The 21,562-nt window shown below is 37.8% G+C and overlaps 1 long non-coding RNA gene across 1 annotated transcript; it reads right to left on the bottom strand.

Moving 5' to 3' along the window:
- Positions 1-594: 594 nt before the first annotated feature.
- LOC125093242 (uncharacterized) lies at positions 595-20,104 on the bottom strand. Its single transcript, XR_007125183.1, has 3 exons — positions 20,094-20,104; positions 9,953-9,957; positions 595-728 (listed from the first exon to the last, which is right to left on the bottom strand). It is a non-coding gene; the product is annotated as an uncharacterized LOC125093242 (long non-coding RNA).
- Between the last annotated feature and the right edge of the window lie 1,458 nt (positions 20,105-21,562).

Below are 21,562 nucleotides of genomic sequence, written 5' to 3'. Positions count from 1 at the left end.
TTTGTTTTTACTGCTTTCACTTTAAGTGTTGTTCATTTTCTTGCTCTCACTGTCTTACCCTCATGGAGTTTAGTGCGATGGGAGAAATTGAAGGAAACAGACTGATGGAGCAGATGTGCTTTCTCTGTGTACACATTTCTGATTTGAGATGGGGTGGGAAGGAAGGCTTCCTGTAGGATGAATATTTAAACTGATTTTGAGGAAGCTACAGGCTTTAGCCTAGTTTAAAAGAGGGGTGACAGTGAATGCTCTAGATAGAGCAATGTTTTAGAAGTTCAGAGACTCTGATGTGAGAAAAACATGGGTTCTATAAATTGCAGGCAACTCTTGGAGCCAGGGTGAGTGTGGTGCTGGAGTCACGGGAAGTCCTAGTGGTCAAATTAATAGAAGGTTAATGTGTTTTACATCTAGTGTGAACAGAACCCAGAGTCCCACACAGCCCAGTTTCTTTATGGAGTGGCATGTAAGAAAGCTCAGTCTAATCACAGAAGGGCATCAAGTAGTTCTGATTTCTACTTGTGTTTCTGAGAAGAACACTAAAATCCTCATCTGTCCCCAATCTGAATTCTTTTTTTACAGGGTGTTCAACTTTATTTTTATTATTTTTTTATTATTAACATATAATGTATTATTTGCCCTGGGGTACAGGTCTGGAAATCACCAGGCTTACACGTTTCATAGTACTCACCATAGCACATACCCTCCCCAATGTCCATAACCCAGACACCCTATCCCTACCCCCTGCAACCCTCAGTTTGTTCTGTGAGATTAAGAGTCTCTTATGGTTTGTCTCCCTCCTGATCCCATCTTACTTTCGAACACCTCAAGACTGGCCTTGCGTCTCTCATTCTCCAGTTTTTTCTTGGCACCAACCTTCATCTCTCTCTTCTCCCTGCCTCCCCCCAACACCCCACTGCCCACCTCCTTTCTCATCTCTTTGTTCAGTTTTCTTAAGTTCTTTGAGTCTTTCTCCTTCTCTGGCCATTTCTTTGACTACCACTGGATCTGACATTCCAAAAGACCCAAAACAAACTGCAGGAGGTAGAACATTTTTTAGATGGCAGGAACTAAGGGCTGACAGGAAGTGTGTGCATCCAATATCTGTAGGAACTTGGACACCTAAGAACTTTGACTTTATTCTGAAACCTGTGACAGATATGGAAGGACTTGTAATCAAGGAGTGACCTAGGTTTACATTTTAGAATGTTTACTTTCATAAAATTGTCAAACATATACAGTTACTTCAATTACATATCCTGGTAAGTGCTTAGCCTTTATTTATTAAATTTACATATTTTCAGACTCCTCTGTCCTAATGATATAAGAGAATTTTTAATTCCGGGTGACTTTAAACAACTTGGCTAAATGTAAGTAGAAAATTGAGGCCAAGGAAAAAAAAATCTCTCTGCAAAAATAAGTGTATGGTTTCTTTGATTCAGCTTTAAGCTTATTCCAAGGATGTCCAGTTTCCCAACTAGAAAGAGGAATGTAGGGGATAAGGAACTACTTCCTCAGAAGGAATGTCTTCCAATCTTGAATCACATTGGAGCTTTTTATGACTGGTGCACAGAGTATTAGACTTATCAACCTTAACACGTTATAGCAATTATGAGAATGGCTTTCAAGGATGGTTTCTTAAGGGTGTTTTGAGAAGTTAAGGACTATACAATAAAATGTAAATTTAATGTCAGAGGTTGTAAGGACTGAATATACAACTTTCTAGTGTGTAAGATTCAGGGATATGCACTAGATTCCTAGAGTGTGAATGGTTTGCATATCCATTAGCTGTCCTGTATCTGTTAACTCTTACAGATTTGTACAAGGAACAAGTATGGAGTAGGACATATGATATTTTAATCTGAAAGGATTTTAAAGCAGATGGTTTAAATTTACTTTTGACCTAGAAAACATATCTGTAGGACTGGCAAAGTCTGATTCTAAGAATTGTGCTGTACAGACATGCTTATGCTATAATAATTTCTAGTAACTGTTTTGCTACATGGTATGATCCTATAGTGACCAAGTGAGTTTTGATGAAGTTTGCCAATGACCATGATTTAGGGTATATCTACCCTTTCTTTCCTGCAGCAGATCAAGGTCTACTCCAGGTTCATGAAGGAGTGCTCAATGAGGCACAATGTAAAGATATCCTTTCAGGCATGGTATCTAGTGGAGAGGTGTGGAGATTAAGACATGTAGAAAGTACCTGCACATAGTCAATGCACAGTAAATGTGAATCCCCTTTTAATTCCCAAGGTACTAACTCCTAGACCGCATTTGAGTTGTCATTAAATCTGATTGCCATGATGATTATTATAAGAGAATAACTATATCTAATACACCAGTGAAGCGTCTTATTCACTTTTGTTTTTCACTGGCTGTGGTTTCATGATTCTAGTAAGAGGGGAAAGGTGAGCCCAGTGTTTGGAAAACTATCATGGAAGATGTGCTACTTGAAGGAAGGATAGTTGGGTTTAGAGAAATACTGTAATAACCCAATCAAAGATAAAAACACAAACAAAATCCAAGAGATGTGTCATGATCAAATTCTTGTGAGAAGGGGAGAGCTCATCCTTGGGGGATAAAGGAAAACACTCCACTGAATGAAATTGATCAAATCTTTGTGAGTTTTTTTTTTTAAAGTCACCAAAGATACACAAGCCACCAATCTATGTAGTGCAAAGTGACGGCAAGACAGTTTGGCAAAACTTAGTGATATAGAAAACAGTTACATGTTTCACATTCATTAAGCTGAAAAATTTTTTTTTTTGCTATTTTTACACCTCAATTCTATAATAGTTCCCCTTTTTGTGACACTACAGTGTTGAAATGTACTTATTTTAAACTTTCAGTCAACATTCAATATCAACTAATCAGAAATTATAGTTGGACACATGGGAGTGTTTTACAAGTATCAAAAGGAGAATCTTTAAAAATATACTTAAATATAAAAAGTAGAATTCCTGGTCTTTTGTCCTCCCCACCTTTTTTTTGAAAGCTGGAATATTTTAAGATTATCTCAATCTTAGAACTGCAAAGAAAACTTTGATATTTAAATTTGGTTCAGGAAAAAAATGTGAATTCTAGACCATCAAGTCCTATGGCAACAAAGGTGTAATTTTCTTAAAAATATGTTTTAACAGGAATATTTTCATGTAAAGCATCTTATTTTTCTCTGAAAGTCATGCTTTTTCCAGCAACCAGTAATTTCATTTTAGTATTTTAATCAGTATTTTTCTCTTTTCCACAATCTGTTGATAGTGGTGGGGAATTTGAACTTGACACTGTTTAGCCATGCAGATCTTGAAATTAGTATGTCTTTCTCAGTGGGGACATCGTTTGAATAGGGAATCAAACTGTTGACTCAGTATAGAAATACTGAAGAAGCAGTTCAGTGTGACATCATAAAACATTCAAAATGAAAATTACAAGGAAGTTGCAAGGGAAGGAGGATGTCTTAAGGTTCAAACCCTCAAGAAAAATTCAATAAAACTAGAAAAGTAATTTTCCATAGCTTCAGTAATGACTCCTTGTTAAGCTTTAAACTTGAAAAGAAAGTATTACTGTTTTGTGGATCTTGTTTTTTGTTCTTTGGTTTTTGTTTGTTTTACTTAGAGTTTAAAAACAATAAATGAAATGAAACACAATTTAAACCACTTTTTTAAAGTTCTACAGATGATTCCAATATCCTGCCAAAGTTGAGAAATCCTGCTTTTCTCTTGACACATGACCTTCTATTTGGCTCACTTAGCCAGGATTCCTGAAAGTAAAACATTTCTTAATTTCATATCAAGCCAATATTAGAAAACATCTATACTAAAAATTCTTCTCCTGGGAAGCTGGGATTTTTAGCTACTGTGCCCTTGATTGTTCTGCTCTATTCTAGCAATTTTCTGTGAATTTCTCTACCTCCTCTGTAAATCATCCTTTATTACTTCTCATTGCTTCTAACTCTTGACTCTGTAACTTCATCATTTTGACAACTATTACTTTCCTCACCTCAATATGCTACTTCTCCTCCTTTATCTTTACTTTTGGCTCCTATTTCAACTTTGGTTGTCTTCACTCTCTTTGTTAAGCAGCTCTGACCCATTGCCATCCCACAGGCTTCTGTTCTGCCCACAGAGTAGTCAAACAGTGAGAGCTGCTGTTGGAGATTGTGAAGGCTTGGCTCCTGCTTGGAGAAACTTTCATTCTTTTATTCATCCTGCCAAATCCCTTTCTACATTTAAAATGTAGTGTGAATTTTGTTTCCTGATGAAATGATAACAATACTAGTTACCCTCCCCCAGTCAAATGAAAACCAGTCTTAAAATCTTAAAGGACATGTTTCTAGAGAATATGGCCTGGTTTTGTCAATTTTGTAAGGGTACCCCAATGATAATTTTAGAAATACTCCGGGGAGAAAAAAAGCACTTAAAAGTATCATTTGCTATAAAAATCATCATAAAAATGTTCTGAAATCTTCAAATAAGATAAATACTCTAAGACTTAAGTATTTGACAACTGGTATTATATTTTCTTTAGTGAATTTTATGTAGAGTTTGGTTCTATATCTTTTTTCTCTTGCCATGTCTAGGCTACTCTTATAGTGAGTTAAAGGAACTTTAATGTCCTCTAATGTCTATAAAAAGAAACAATTTATAAGCATACAAGTACGTCATATGGCATGGCTTCAGCACCTGGAGGGAAAAACTTGTGGTTATTCACAGAGCCCATCAGCAATGAATCCAGAATGGGACTTCAGTATGAAAAATCCCAAGAGGAATGCGGAGGAGGAGTCAAGATGGCAGAGGAATAGTAGGCTGAGATGATGTCGGGTTGCAGGAGTTCAGTTAGTTATCAAACCATTCCCAACAACTATAAATCCAACAGGAGATCAAAGATTAGAAGAGCAGCAATTCTAGAAACAGAAAATTGACCACTTTCTGAAAACAGGATGTGTGGAGAAGTGAATCTGAAGTGACAGGAAGATAGACCATGGGGGAAGGGCCAGCTCAAGGCAAGTGGTGGCATAGCAGAGCACACAATCAGAACTTTTAAAAGTCTGCTCCGCAGAGGGACATTGCTCCAGAGGCTAATTGGGGGCGGAACCCTCTTGGGGACAGTGTGGTCTCAGGTCCTGAAGGGTCAATGAAGGATCAGGGGTGTCTGAGTGTAGCAAAGCTCACACGTATCAGAGTGGGGAAGCCAGCTACAGAGATGGAACTGATGAGTGAGCTCTCAGCTCCGGGTTACCTTAACTGTGATCTCTGGCACAATCAGACCATTGTTCTTTGAGTAGGGACCCTACAAGTGGCAGAGCTGGAAGAGCCACTGGAAGAGCAGAGCAGCAGGATCTGCTGGATTTGGAAACTCCAAACAGGGCTGTGTGCCAGAGACAGAAATGCTTGGTCACAGGCTGGGTGAGCTTGGAGTGTGGCTGGAGACCGGGGAGATGGGAGTGATTGAGTGCTTTTCTCCAAGGGCACACTAAGGAGTTGGGTTCTGAGCTGTTAGCTCCTCTGGGCCAGAGATTGGGAGGCACCATTTTCACTCCCATTCTCCAGAGCTCTATGGAAAGTATTCTGGGAACAAAAGCTCCCAAGAGCAAACCTCAGCAGATTACTTAGCACAATCAACTGGCAAGGGTCATGCAATTCTGCCTCGGGCAAAAACACTTGAGAATCACCACAATAGGCCCCTGTCCTCAGAAGATGAGCAAGACTATCCATCCAAGACCAGGCTTACTGATCAAGGAGAACAGTGGAATTCCAGAGGATAGGAAAGCAAAGCATGGTATTCATGGCTTTCTCTCCATGATTCTTTAGACTTGCAAAGTTAATTAAATTTTTTAAATTTTATTTTTGATTTTTTTTCTTATTCTAATTTTTAAACTTTTACTCTTTCCTCTTTTAACATTTTTTAATTTGTTTATCTTAACACCTTTCTTAAAAAGAAATCTATTTGAACCTTCATTATTATAGTCCTATTTTACCCTTCATTGTATCTAATTTTATTTTTTGCATACATATAGGGTTTTTTCTTCTAAAAATTTTTGGGATACAACTTCTTTTAATAGATCAAAATTTACAAACCTAGCACACGGCTTTGTTCTAGTCTCCAGCCTGAGAAAATTCTCTCCACTTTTTCTTTCTTTTCCCAACCAACTTATCAAATCCTTTTAAAGAATTTTTTAAAAAAATTTTCATCTTGGGGCGCCTGGGTGGCTCAGTGGGTTAAAGCCTCTGTTTTCAGCTCAGGTCATGATCCCAGGGTGCTGGGATTGAGCCCCGCATTGGGCTCTCTGCTTAGCCAGGAGCCTGCTTCCCCCCTCTCTCTTCCTGCCTCTCTGCCTACTTGTGATCTCTGTCTGTCGAATAAATAGATAAAAAATCTTAAAAAAAATTTTCATCTTTATAGTCATATTCTATCCCTTCATTGTGTTTACCCTTATTTTTGTGTATATATAAGTTTTTCTTCCTTTCTTTAAAATTTTGGGAGGTAGTTTCTTCTAAGAGACCAAAATACACCCAAAATCAAGTGGGAGGCTCTGTTCTATTCACCAGTCTAATATATACATACATATATGTGTATGTGTATATATATATAATTAAAAAAATTTTTTTGAATGTTTTATCTCCTTTCTTCTGACAATTTGGGATCTCTTCTGATTTGGTTAGCACACATTTTTCTGGGGTCTTTGCCTTCCTTTTAATATTTTATTTGCTCATTCATATATTCTTATCTGGATAAAATGACAAGGTGGAAGAACTCACAGCAAAAACAAAACAAGAGGCAGTGCCAAGGCTAGGGACCTAATCAATACAGACATTGGTAATATGTCAGATATAGAGTTCAGAATGATGATTCTCAAGGTGCTAGCTGGGCTCAAAAAAGGCATAGAATATATTAGAGAAACACTGTCAGGAGAAATAAAAGCCCTTTCTGCAGAAATAAAAGAACTAATATCTAACTAAGGTGAAATTTAGAAAAAGCTATCAATGAGGTGCAATAAAAAATGGAGGCTCTTACTGCTAGGATAAATGAGGCAGAAGAGAGAATTAGTGATAGAGAAGACCAAAAGATGCAGAATAAAGAAGGTGATGAAAGAGAGACAAAAAAACTACTGGACCACAAGGGGGAGAATTCGAGAGGTAAGTGACACCAGAAGATGAAACAATATTAGAATAATTGGGATCCCAGAAGAAGAAGAAAGAGAGAGAGGGGCAGAAGGTATATTGAAACAAATAGCAGCAGAGAAATTCCCTAATTTGGTGAAGGGAACAAGCTTCAAAATCCAGGAGGTACAGAGAACCGCCCCCCCCCAGAAAAAAATTGGTCCACACCCCATCATCTAAGAGTAAAACTTATAAGTCTCAGTGACAAAGAGAAAATCCTGAAAGCAGCTCAGGACAAGAGGTTGGTAACATACAATGGTAGAAATATTAGATGGGGGACGCCTGGGTGGCTCAGTTGGTTAAGCCGCTGCCTTTGGCTCAGGTCATGATCCCAGCGTCCTGGGATCGAGTCCCGCATCGGGCTCCTTGTTCTGTAGGGAGCCTGCTTCTCCCTCTGCCTCTGCCTGCCACTCTGTCTGCCTGTGCTCGCTCTCTCTCTCTCTCTCTGACAAATAAATAAATAAAATCTTTAAAAAAAATATTAGATGGACAGCAAACCTATCCACAGAGACCCGATAGGTCAGAAAGAACTGGCATGATATATTCAGGGCACTAAACAGGAAAAATATGCAGCCAAGAATGCTATATCCAGCTAAGCTGTCATTGAAAATAGAAGGAGAGATAAAAAGCTTCCAGGACAAACAAAAAGAATTTGAAAACCCCAAGCTAGCTCTATAGGAAATATTGAAAGGGGTCCACTAAGCAAAGAGAGAGCCTAAAAGTAAGAGACCAGAAAGGAGCAGAGACAATATACAGTAACAGTCACCTTACAGGCAATACAATGGCACTAAATTTCTCTCTCTCAATAGTTACCCTGAATGAAAATGGGCTAAATGCCCCAATCAAAAGACACAGGATATCAGAATATATAAAAAAACAAAACTCATCAAAATGCTGCCTACAAGAAACTCATTTTAGACCCAAAGACACCTCCAGATTTAAAGTGAGGAGATTGAAAACCATTTACCATGCTAATGGACATCAAAAGAAAGGTGGGTGACAATCTTTATATCAGATAAATTAGATTTTAAGCCAAAGACTATAATAAGAGATGAGGAAGGACACTATATCATACTCAAAGGGTCTGCCCAACAAGAAGATCTAACAATTTTAAATATCTATTCCCCTAACATGGGAGCAGCCAACTACATAAACCAATTAATAACAAAATCAAAGAAACACATTGAAAATAATTCAATAATGGTAGGGGACTTTAACACTCCCTTCGCTGAAATGGACAGATCATCTAAGCAAAAGATCAACAAGGAAATAAAGGCCTTAAATGACACACTGGGCCAGACAGACATCACAGATATACTCAGAACATTCCATCCCAAAGCAACAGAATACACATTCTTTTCTAGTGCACATGGAACATTCTCCAGAACAGATCACATCCTGGGTCATAAATCAGGTCTCAACCAGTACCAAAAGATTGGGGTCATTCCCTGCATATTTTTAGACCTCAATGCTCTGAAACTAGAACTCCGTCACAAGAGGAAATTTGGAAAGAATTCAAATACACGGAGACTAAAGAGTGTCCTACTAAAGAACGAAAGGGTCAACCAAGAAATTAAAGAAGAGTTGAAAAAAATTCATGGAAACAAATGAAAATGAAAACACAACTGCTCAAAATCTGAGGGACACAGCAAAGGCAGTCCTGAGAGGAAAATACATAGCGGTACAAGCCTTTCTCAAGAAACAAGAAAGGTCTCAAATACACAACCTAACCCTACACCTAAAGGAGCTGGAGAAAGAACAGCAAAGAAAGCCTACACCCAGCAGGAGAAGAGCAATAATAAATATCAGAGCAGAAATCAATGAAATGGAAACAACAACAACAACAACAAAAAAACCCAAAAAAACAAAAAAACAAAAAACATAACCAGTTGAACAAATCAACGAAAATAGGTGCTGGTTCTTTGAAAGAATTAATAAGATTGATAAACCCCTGGCCAGACTTATCAAAAAGAAAATAAAAAGGACCCAAATAAATAAAATCATGAACGAAAGAGAAGAGATCACAACCAACACCAAAGACATACAAACAATTATAAGAACACATTATGAGCAATCTGGAAGAAATGGATGATTCCTAGAGACCTATGAACTACCAAAAATGAACCAGGAAGAAATAGGAAACCTGAACAGGCCCATAACCAGTAAAGATATGGAAGCAGTCATCAAGAATCTCCCAACAAACAAGAGCCCAGGGCCAGACGGCTTCCCAGGGGAATTCTAACAAACATTTAAAGAAGAATTAATTCCTATTCTCCTGAAACTATTCCAAAAAAAAAAAAAAAAAGAAATGGAAGGACAACTCCCAAACTCATTTTATGAGACCAGCATTACCTTCATCCCCAAACCAGACAAAGACACCATCATTTACAGAGCAATATCCTTGATGAACATGGATGCAAAAATTCTCACCAAAACACTAGCCAATAGGAACCAACAGTACATAAAAAGGATTATTCACCACCACCAAGTGGGATTTATTCCTGGGCTGCAAGGTTGGGTCAGCATCCACAAGTCAATCATTGTGATACAATACATTAACAAAAGAAAGAATAAGAACCATATGGCACTCTCAATAGGTGTTTAAAAGGCATTTGACAAAGTACAGCATCCTTTCTTGATCAAAACTCTTCACAGTGTAGGGATAGAGGGTACACATGTCAATATCATCAAAGCCATCTATGGAAAACACATGGCAAATATCATTCTCAATGGGGAGAAGCTGAGAGCTTTCCCTCTAAGGTCAGGAACACGGCAGGGATGGCAACTATCACCACTGCTATTCAACACAGTTCTAGAAGTCCTAGCCTCAGCAATCAGACTACAAAAAGAAATAAAAGGCATCTGAATTGGCAAAGAAGAAGTCAAACTCTCACTCTTTGCAGATGATAGGATACTTTGTGTGGAAAACCCAAAGGAGTCCACCCCAAAACTGCTAGAACTCATACAGGAATTCAGCAAAGTGTCAGGATATAAAATCAATGCACAGAAATCAGTTGCATTTCTATACACCAACATCAAGACAGAAGAAAAAGAAATTAAGGAGTCAATCCCATTTACAATTGCACCCAAAACCATAGGATACCTAGGAGTAAACCTAACCAAAGAGGCAAAGACTCCGTACTCAGAAAACTAGAAAGTACTCATGAAAGAAATGGAGGAAGACACAAAGAAATGGAAAAACGTTCCATGCTCATGGATTGGAAGAACAAATATTGTGAAAATGCCTATGCTACCTAAAGCAATTTACACATTTAACACAATCCCTATCAAAATACCATCAATGTTGTCCAAGGAAATGGAACAAATAATCCTAAAATTTATGTGGAACCAGAAAAGACCCCGAATAGCAAGAGGAATGTTGAAAAAGAAAACCAAGGTTGGTGGCATCCCCGACCCGAACTTCAAGCTCGATTACAAAGCTGTCATCATCAAGACAGTATGGTACGGGCACAAAAACAGACACATGGATCAATGCAACAGAATACAGAGCCAGAAATTAGACCCTCAGCTCTACGGTCAACTAATCTTCAACAAAGCAGGAAAGAATGTCCAATGGAAAAAAGACAATCTCTTCAACAAATGCTGTTGGGAAAATTGGGACAGCCACATGCAGAAGAATGAAACTGGGCCATTTCCTTACACCACACACAAAAATAGACTCAAAATGGATGAAGGACCTCAGTGTGAGAAAGGAATCCATCAAAATCCTTGAGGAGAACACAGGCAGCAACCTCTTCAACCTCAGCCACGGCAACTTCTTCCTAGAAACATCACCAAAGGCAATGGAAGTAAGGGCAAAATGAACTATTGGGACTTCATCAGGATGAAAAGCTTTTGCACAGCCAAGGAAACAGTCAACAAAACCAGAAGACAACTGACACATGGGAGAAGATATTTGCAAATGACATATCAGATAAAGGACTAGTATCCAAAATCTATAACAAACTTATGATACTCCACAACCAAAGAACAAATAATCCAATCAAGATATGGGCAGAAGACAAACAGACATTTCTGCAAAGAAGGCATCCAGATGGCGAACAGACACATGAAAAAGTACTCAACATCAACATCACTTGGCATCAGGAAAATACAAATCAAAACCACAATGAGATACCACCTCACACCAGTCAGGATGGCTAAAATTAACATGTCGGGAAACCACAGATTCTGGCGAGGATGAAAGGAGAACTCTCCTACACTGTTGTTGGGAATGCAAGCTGGTGCGACCACTCTGGAAAACAACATGGAGGTTCCTCAAAAAGTTGAAAATAGAGCTACCCTATGACCCAGCAAGTGCTCTACTGGGTATTTACCCTAAAGATATAAATGTAGTGATCCGAAGAGGCACCTGCACCCCAATGTTTATAGCAGCAATGCCCACAATAGCCAAACTATGGAAAGAACCTAGATGTCCAACAACAGATGAATGGATAAAGAAGATGTGATTTTATACACACACATATATATATAATGGAATACTATGCAGCCAGAAAAAAGAAAAAACCCTGAAATCTTGTCATTTGCAACAACATAGATGGAACTAGAGGGTATTATGCTGGGCAAAATAAATCAATCAGAGAAAGAAAATTATCATATGAACTCTCTGATTTGAGGAATTTGAGAGGCAAATCAGGAGGTCTTGGGGAGGGTAGGGAGGGAAAAATATAAAACAAGATGGGACTGGGGAGGGAGACAAACCATAAGAGACTCTTAATCTCACAAAACAAACTGAGGGTTGCTGGAGGGTTGCGGGGAGGGAGAGGATGGCTGGGTTATAGGCTTTGGAGAGGGTATGTGCTATGGTGAGTGCTGTGAATTGTGTAAGACTGATGATTCACATACCTGTACCCCAGAAGCAAATAATACATTATATGTTTAAAAAACAAAAAAAGCAATAGCCTTAGGTTTAATACTTCAACTGGCAGTCTGTTATCAGTCTGTTATCATAAATCCTAGTTGTTTTTTTAAATTTTACTCCATTTTCTCAGTTTCAGCTGGACATTTCTAGATACCCTTCTGTTCCATTGTCTTCACCACCTCCTGGCCACAAATCTCTCTCAGTATTCTTGCCCAGCTCTGACAAAAATCTGATTCCATTGTTTCTGAAATAATATAGGGGGAGGAAGACAACAAAGTCTGGAAGTTTATTCATAAAGTATATTTACAAAGACAGGTAAAATAGCATATAGGAGGATGAGAGCTGCCCTTTTTTCTAGGTTAAACTATATCCAAGTCACCTCTACATCAAGGTATCAATATTTTCACCAGTCTCATCAAAGCTACCAGGACTTCTGCTACACTCAAGCAAGCTAATCTAGCATGATTGGATATAAAACCAGATATTATAGCCCCAAGCTTTGGTGGAGAAAAAAAACAGGGCAAAAGTGATTAACAATGTATTAAGTTAGTTCCTCCCAAGAAACTCTCAATACGATCTCAAGACATCTAAAAACTTCCTTGACCTCCGTGAGTAAAGCTTATATTAACTCATCCCCGCAAGGGTCCTTTGGAAAAAGGCCAGAATACTTATATGGAATTCTTAGGCAAGAATTCATGTGTTCATACTAGATCAAGGCCAAGAGCAGGGAAGAAAGGTTTCAAACTAATCAATGTACAATTGTTTATAAACAGCAGTTTTTCTTTGTATATATTCAGCTTTAGTGTTAAAATCTTTTTTAGTGGGGGGAAAAGAATTTTTAATAAATATTGCCAACACAAGTAGAAAGATAAAGCTGTAGTTAGAGAAAATTACCAATACCCTAATCTCCTGTTTCTAAGAAAGAGCTTCTAGAATAACACTTCCTCCAGCTTCTCCACATTCCCTTCTGTGTTCCCCAGACAAGAAAGAAAGACACAGCTGATGGGGTAGATTAGAACAAGGAGCTGTGTAAGCATGGCTCAGTCCTTCTACCTTCAATCTTTCAGGTCTACAGAGAATAGAGAACTTTCTGTAGGATGATAGAGAACAGCCCAGTCCTGGAGAAAAATATTTTGGAGGTCCCCAAAAAGGGGTAGACTAACAACACTCCTCATGGGATTCCAAATGCAGACCCACATCCTTTTCAGACCAGCAGCCCCAGGAACTTTTACTGGCTTCTTCCCTCCTTTCACTGACACTGGCCTTCTTCTCCAGAGCTTAAATTTTTTGTGGTGTATATTCATAGGTCAGGGTCCCAAATTCTTTCTTAAAGAACCATCTCCCTCCATGTCATCTACTATAGTTCAGCAGATGTGAGGCGGGAAATCAAAGTACATCTTCTTTAGAGAATTCTGGCACAACACCCCAAAGCCTATACTTACAGGAAAATAGAAACAGTCAAATTTTCCACTACTAAGGGAATATCTAAGAAATACACCAAAATCTGGCCTTGTGAGTCTATCATTTGATCCTGATCTGGCTTTACCTATTTCTCATTCAGGTCCAAACTCGGGATTTGTGGGATAGAAACAATGATCCTCTACCTCTTCAAACTTCAACAAAGTCCTGCCAAAGGTAATCTAAAAAGCTCTAAAATGTTTAACACCTAGCCTGTATTAAAGAAAAAAGAACTTAACAAATCTGTCTCCCTCAGTCCCAAGTTCACTTCCTCATAACATCAGGTATAGGTGTATGCCTTCATTCTGACTTGGACTTCCCTGTTGAACTCCCAGAATCTTAGAACTGAAAACAACTATATGGACTACTGGAGTAAGGATCTCACTCCCAGTCACAAAGCTAGTTGTAGACAGAGTTAAAACTGAGACCCAAATTCTCCAGTTCCTGGTTGGGTTCTCTTTCTATCATACCATACCTCCTTCTCAAGTTTTCTTCATAAGCTGAAACTATGAGTGCCATCTTTCCTTAATTAACACCAAAGATGTCTTGCGGTGGCAAGTAGAGAATGTGAGAACCATTTGCTTCAGAACTTGAAGCAAAATTAGAGAAAAATACCAGCCCTCCTTTCATTTTACAGATGAGGCAACAGAGGGCCATAGAAATGGCCCTGCTCAGCTAGACCATGCATCTCCTGCCTCTCAGCTCACTTCTCTTTTCTACACAGAAATGCCCATTTTAATTACTGCAAGCCAAAACCTAAGTGTCCTTTCTCTCTGCTTGGTCAGTAGCAGAGAAAAAAGTAGATATTTAACCTCCTAAATAAAAAAGTAGGCAGTAAATTATTATAATTTTCATGTAATGCTCTATAGAGACTGTTCTATTGATTGATTTAAGTTAGTTTCCTCCTAAAACTTACTATGCACTTTCTTGGTAATAAGATCTCTATTCCTAGCATAGACACCATTTAGAAAACAAACCCCATGTCTTAGGTGAAAAACAATTCCATGATAAATGCTGATGAAAACCATTAATCGTGCAAAACCATATTAAGTTGTTTCAGTAATGAGACAGGAACTATTTAATGAAGCATGTCTCAATAATAAATAACAACAATAATAAAGGGAAATTTACTGCTTTTGTGCTCCATTGGACATTTGTCTCACATCCCAGAGCACTATAAATTAAAATTGGAAATACTTAAGTCCGGGTATAAGAGATAGAAAATGTTTAAAAGAGGTCAAATTACACTTTGGTCACCATAGTTTTAAAAAATAGGTTTATTTCTAATGCAAATATATGAACTAAATAAGTGTCACATTTATTATACATGCATTTATTATATCTTCTGAATAATAATGTAAACATTGACACTCTTACCCAGTTGTTACAGTTTTGGAAGGATTTGTTGAAAGACTGATTTATTATTTTCACAGAAAATGCAAGAATGAATGAAGTGCTGACCTAAGAACAGCCACATTGTGTGCATCTCAGGCCTGAGGTCTCCATTTCTAGAGAAATAGACCAATCTATTGAGATCTACAATGAGATCTACAATGAGATCACCACATAGAAATGGTAAATAAATAAATAAATACAATAAATACAATAAATAAATAAAATAAAGAAAAAAGAAAGAAAAGGGTCAGCTCCCAAGGCAGAACCAATCAACACTCTTTAAAGTATCGCTCACCCACCTGGACTAGAGGCTCTTTATGAGCTTGGATGGCATATCTTTCACCACTATGCCCCAGGACCAACCTGGACCAAACTGCCACATCCCAGCCACTGTTCAGAAGCATCCCATCTCTTTCCCCTCTGACATAGAGCAACTTCTGAGTAGATTCACTCCTTTCCTACCTTTTATACTTTCTAGCTCTGCCAAACATTATGCTCAATATAACCTCTGGAAGGGAAGGACTATGCCGGTCTTATTCTTTGTAGTATCTGTAGCATCCAATGCTAAGAAATCTGTAACATCATTGAAAATTGGTTCTGTGTCTATTTGAACACTTTTAGGAAAGAAGTATTTGAGATGGTCCCACAAATCCATCTTAACACAATCCTAAAAGATCAAACCTTCTTGAGAAACCTCAGATGTGTGGGTGTCTTATGGGTGGAAAAGGGTAAGGGTAGAATTATTTTTCCTAAAGGTAGATTTTCTATTATATTCGAACAAAAATGTGCCTATTTTTTTCTTCCCTTTAGAGCTATACAAGAATAACTATAAGCCTCATCCCCAATATTCAGTTAACTGACAATAAATAACATGTCCCCAACTCCCCAGTATGGTTCAGATTAGATATGGCCAATTTTTTGTACAGACCCTCGTATTAACTTCTACCCAACCACCTCACCACCATTGTATGTTTATAGTTCCACTACTTTAGTCCAGCTGTGTTGTTTACTAACAACACTGGATAGGTTACTTAACCACTCTGATCATCAGTCTTTTAGTTGTAAAATGGGGACAACATCACTTAACTCAGACTTGAGGATTGAAATCCAGGACATACACTCAAATTGTGGTTATCACATAAATTCACTACATAAAAATATGCACTCAAAGTGTTTTGATTCCTGGTGTAACTTTTAAAATTGCCTCTCAGAGACAGGACACTGGCTACCATTTTGGAGAGAACAGAACTAGTAGAGAAAGGAGATGGAAACAGAAAGAATGGATCAACTTCTCATCTCCCTTATAGAGAAAGGAATATCCATCAGTATTAGATCACTGACATTTCTGAAGGAGAAAAATAAGTAGGAAAATATATCAATAGGGAAACACTTCAAGGAGATTCTCAAAAGAAACCAGCATGGTTGAATAAAGTCCTGTCAGACTAGTCTAATCTCCTCTGACAAAATAAAAGATCAGATAGATTTCAAATTTTAAATTCTGATCTTGGAGCATACTTCCCTACAAAGGTAATATCCATCTATCAAATAACAATTATGGTGACATAAAGTTGATTGGAGAGCTGCACCAACAGTGTGGTTGATTCTATCTTAACTGAGGGACATAACAACCATGCTCCACAGACTGGAATCATGCAGTAATTAGAACCAAGCCTAGCGAAATCACATGATTTTATCCATTTGAATCTTGCACATGCATTTTCTGAACTGTATCTGATTGCACACTCCCCTTTACACACTTAAGCCTTACACACAAGAATGAGAAAAGCAGAAAAAATAAGGATACATCTCACATTTACACAAAGATCTCAAGTTAGAAAAATATGGCCCCTTTCTAAATCAGAAGGGGAAAAAAAAATGAGGTTAAGTTTTTTTTTCCAATTACCAAGCCCTCAGAACTCATTTTTAAAGAGTACAAAAAGTACAATTAAAGGTATGTAATACAAGGTTCTTTTGAGTGTTTTGACATTAAGTAAGTACGTCAAAATTTCAATTTCTAAAACTAAACCAACAATCTTAGCTACCAAGGATTTACTTTAAAATTCTCTATTTGTAGGCCAACCTACTATTGCTAAAGTGTTCAAGTTGTTGCTGTTGGTCAGAAACACTCTTGTCTTCTGTGTTGCTGTTTTTAACATGTCTGTGATGGGGAAGAAAAGGAGGGTACACAGAACTCTTGCAAAGCTTTTGACCTTGTAGCTTCAGAGGGGCTTCATACAAGAGGAAGGCAAATATTCATTATTGTGAGATCCTGGAGGAATAGGTCCATCTTTGCAAAAAGATACATTAGGAATACTAAATTAGAAATTATTCACTCCAACAAAGCCTACCTCCTCATTCACATTCTATACAGAAAAAGTTTCCATCGTTCCTAGGAGCTGCAGTTAATAAGAAGAGACTTGGACTCAAAATAAGAACAAGCTTTCATAAACGAAACAAGATGTATTAAAGAGCTCAGTAACAGATCAATGGCAAAGAGGATATAAATGTGAAGTGTTATAACTAATCATTCAAGCTGTCTAAAAATGGAAAAGTCTGCCTGAAAAGTTCTGCATGTCCCATCACTAAAAGAGTTCCAGTAGTTCCCCTAAGGGCAGTGGCAGAGGGAATCCCCACACGACATGTTTTGATGAAATTTCAAAAGTTCTTCCCAATAGCAAAGAGATGATCATACCAGAACCTAACTTATTACTACAAACCTATCCACTGTTTTTGTAAATTATAAATGCATGTTTATGGCCTGTTCTAATTGTGTTCTGAGTGAATTAAAAAAAATCATTTTTAATGAGAACTTGAAAGCAGATATCTGTTCTTTAAACAATTATAAAATTCCTTGCAAATGGGCAAAAAAAGGAATTCTTTAAGAAAATCCAAGTAGTATAATAAGGTTGTAAACTTTGTTAAGGAAGAAGGCAAGAGTTTATTAGCTGTGTGAACTTGGACAGGGTAATTAACCTGTTGGAGTCATTTCATCATCTGCTAAACAAGAATCAGATCCAGTGGGCTTGTTAGGAGGACTGTATGAGTTAGTACAGCAAATTCCTAGGGCTCACTGTCTGCCCAACAAATGATACACATTATTATTGCTGTTCTTGAAATAGAGTAAAACAAAGATTTTGTGATGCTCATTTGTGGAAGTACTGAACATCTTGAAAAGAAAAATGATCACCCTGGACTTACACGAATTTTTCTTCCTAAGTATTTTTCATTAAAAATCTTCCTTGGAAGAAGGATATGATACAGGAGATAGAGCACTTCTTTTGAGCCAGACTGTTAGACAGTGTTATTTATTGTTGAAGCCTTTTGAGTCACGTTCCTGGGAAAATGATGGGTGGTCTCGGCATGAGGGCAGGAATAGCCTGTTGTAAAGAGATCTGTTAGGAATGATCATTCTTAGCGCTCTTGCAACATTCAGGTTCCCAAGAATAAGGAGTTACTAGAGAGTACCTCTCATGCCAAAACAGAAAATATAGGAAAAAATTAAAAGTGACACATTAAAATCTCTCAGCATAATTCTAACCCATCAGGTGCATAAGCAGAAAAACCATCCAGAGTATGCTTTTGTTAAATGCCAAACTTTCCTATGAAAATGAAGACTTGCAAACTTTAACACACACACACACACACACACACACACACACACACACACACACACACCAGTAGTATATAATCAGAGTGTTCTTCAACTCCCTAGAAAACACCATACACATTTAAAGTATGTCAGCACTCTCTAGAAATGGAACAGTTGGATGTATAATGTATAACATTATGAGCTCTCAAACACCAGAAGAATTTAGCAGGAGGTGGAGCTTCACATGTTAAGATATAAAGTTTTCCCTGAAGCAGAAGAATAAACTGCCATATTTCTTCAGATCACCAAAAATGTCCAATTGGTTGTATTTAGATTTCTCAAAGACCATCTGTGGAGGACTATTATTCCTAACCAAGTTTGATATCCTTGTTTTGGTTATCAAGCAGCCTACCTTCAGGTTTCAAAACATCATTTCATCTCCTAGTTCCAACTTCTCAGAACACTCACGACTTCTTATTCAAACCAGGAGCTGATAAAACTAGTTACTTTTCTCCCCTCAATATCCAGAATGCTGTCAGCAGTTGGATTAAGCCTAACCACCTGCCTCTTAAGTGAGTTTTTACATGAGTTGATAAATTTGATTCCAGTGTATATGGCAGTGAGACCACAGAAGATTTAAGAAAGTACAGGGAAATACTCTAATAAAACTTAAGAGAAAAGCATTCTTCACTGTGATTGATCTGGGAGCAAACTTGAGGTGTTCTAATCCCACACTTCATGTTACTGATGAGGAAATGAGTTGCACACACCCAGCTTGTTAAAGGCAGATCTAAAATTAAAACCTGACACCCAACCCATAGTTCAGTTTTTACTACATACCTGCACGCACACACACACACTCAACTTCACTTGAATTTCTTCCTCGTTTGATAAAGAGTGAAACCACTAAAAAATTATTGTGAAAAACTGGTTTCACAGTTGAATGATTTAGTTCCGGGGGAGAGGAAGGGATACCTCAAAGATGCCATGATTACTGGACTCCCATCTAGTCACATTCATGGCAGACGTAGGAGTGTAGGAGATCCCTGAGGGAGAAAGTATAGGAAAAGAAAAACAAACATCCTATGATTTAACCATGATTCAACCATGGGAAAAGCCTCTATTTGTGGCATGGGGGAGGATGAATAGCATTAATTGCCACCTTGGGCTTCTTCCCCAAGGTACTCTAGGACTGGTTTTTCAAGCATAAAGGAACCAGACAAGCTGCAGCAGCCCACAGCATGTTTTCTCACCTCCCATATCTGTGCCTCACACCCTTCCCTCCCAAGACTAGTTCCTGGTCTCTGGTCTCCATTTGGAATGCACACCAGGGCAGGATTTCTATAGAAGAGGGAAAAGAGGTGGTGCACAAGAAGACAAAATGTATGACAAGACTACAGTTCTGGTGTTTCTCAGTATGCATTTGTCAATTTTTTAGGAGTTGCCTGCATGCTCAACTGGGTCTTACCTTTAGTACTGATTCTAGCTTTTTTCTTTTTTTTTTTTGTCCCTTTGCCACTCAAAAGAGTAGGCCATCTGGAGCTATCACATCAGCTCCCTGTTCAAGAAAACTTTGCATTCAGACATTAATAGAGTTCTGGGTCAAAACCAATGGTTTTTGTTTTTCTTTATCCTTCTATATATTTCCAGCAGGTTTGCCATGGTTGACTTTATGAAGATTTCTGAAGTTAAATTAGGCCTGAAGGAATGGGTAGAATCTGTTCCACCATATTCCAGAAAGTGAAAATAACATAAATCACTATTTTTATGGATGTCAGCTATTCATGTATTACCTTCAGTTTTTCCCATATTACATATTTAACATTTTATTTAAATTGATCCTTTAAAAAACTTGAATATTTACTTTAGTCTCAGTCTAAGTCATAAAAATCTGTCAAATCATAGATTTGAAGTACATGTGCATTTTTCTGGTTTACATTAAACTTAAATATATAACTAAACACTCTTGAAGTGTATTCATATACCACCCAAAATCATTTCAAGCGCCATCAGTGAGAAGCATCAACTTTGGGAAACACTGAATTAATCAAAGCATGCTGTGTAGCATACATGACAGACTTCCCAGAAAAAAAGAACGGCATTAAACAATGTTAGGTGGAAAGTCTTAGGTCAAATTATCCAGACCTTTGACATGACAAAAAAATAAATAAATAAATAAAATAGGAATCAATGGCAAGTGGGAATGAAATTAAAGCAATGCTGAAATTCATCTGCTAAGCATACAGAGGATACATCAAAGGTCAGAAGGCCTACATTTGGGAAGGCTAGAAAGCTGTTACAAATAACCATGCCAGCTGGTGAGAGCCTTGGGTAAAGGTACAGACTCCAGGTAGGAAAGTCTGAAGAGTTATATTTAAAGGAAGCAATCAGAAGGAAAGGAAAGGAATTTGGGAGGAGGAGATAAGGTCAAAGATGATTGCAGACTTTCACAGGAGGGACTGCTAATGCTGTGGGAATGATATGGGAGGTTTGAGGGGAAACATTTAAATAAAAATGTCCAATAAGCATTTGGTGATGCCATTCAAGACCTCAGATAAGAGACAGGATTGCAGTGATTTTGAGTCACCAGCAGAGATTTGACAAATTCATGAAATAGATATGTACCCCAAGACACAGAGTAAGAAACAGTGCAGTTCTACTTAGGAAACCAAGCCTCACCAGCTGAGGAGGTGGTTGTTAATCAATAATAACAAAAGTCTATGGCTACACTAGAGCAGCTTTCTCAACCTTGGGAGAATATTAGAAAAACTGGGGAACTCTAAGAATTATCAGGATCGAGGGTATGTACTATGGTGAGTGCTGTAAATTGTGTAAGACTAATGAATCACAGAGCTTTACCCCCCAAAATTGTACATTATATGTAAATTTTAAAATTAAAAATTAGGAGGAAGCTAGATGGCAGAGAAGTAGGAGACTGAAATATCATTAGGTCCAGGAGTTCAGCTAGATAGTTATCAAACCATTCTGAACACCTACAAACTCAACAGGAAATAGAAGAGAAGAAAAGCAGCAATTCTTAAAACAGAAAAATCGACCACTTTCTAGAAGGTAGAACAT

This window comes from Lutra lutra, chromosome 2, assembly GCF_902655055.1.
Source record: "Lutra lutra chromosome 2, mLutLut1.2, whole genome shotgun sequence".
NCBI lineage: Eukaryota > Metazoa > Chordata > Mammalia > Carnivora > Mustelidae > Lutra > Lutra lutra.
Note: the sequence above shows the minus strand (reverse complement) of the source record. Positions and strands in the feature narration are given on the sequence as shown.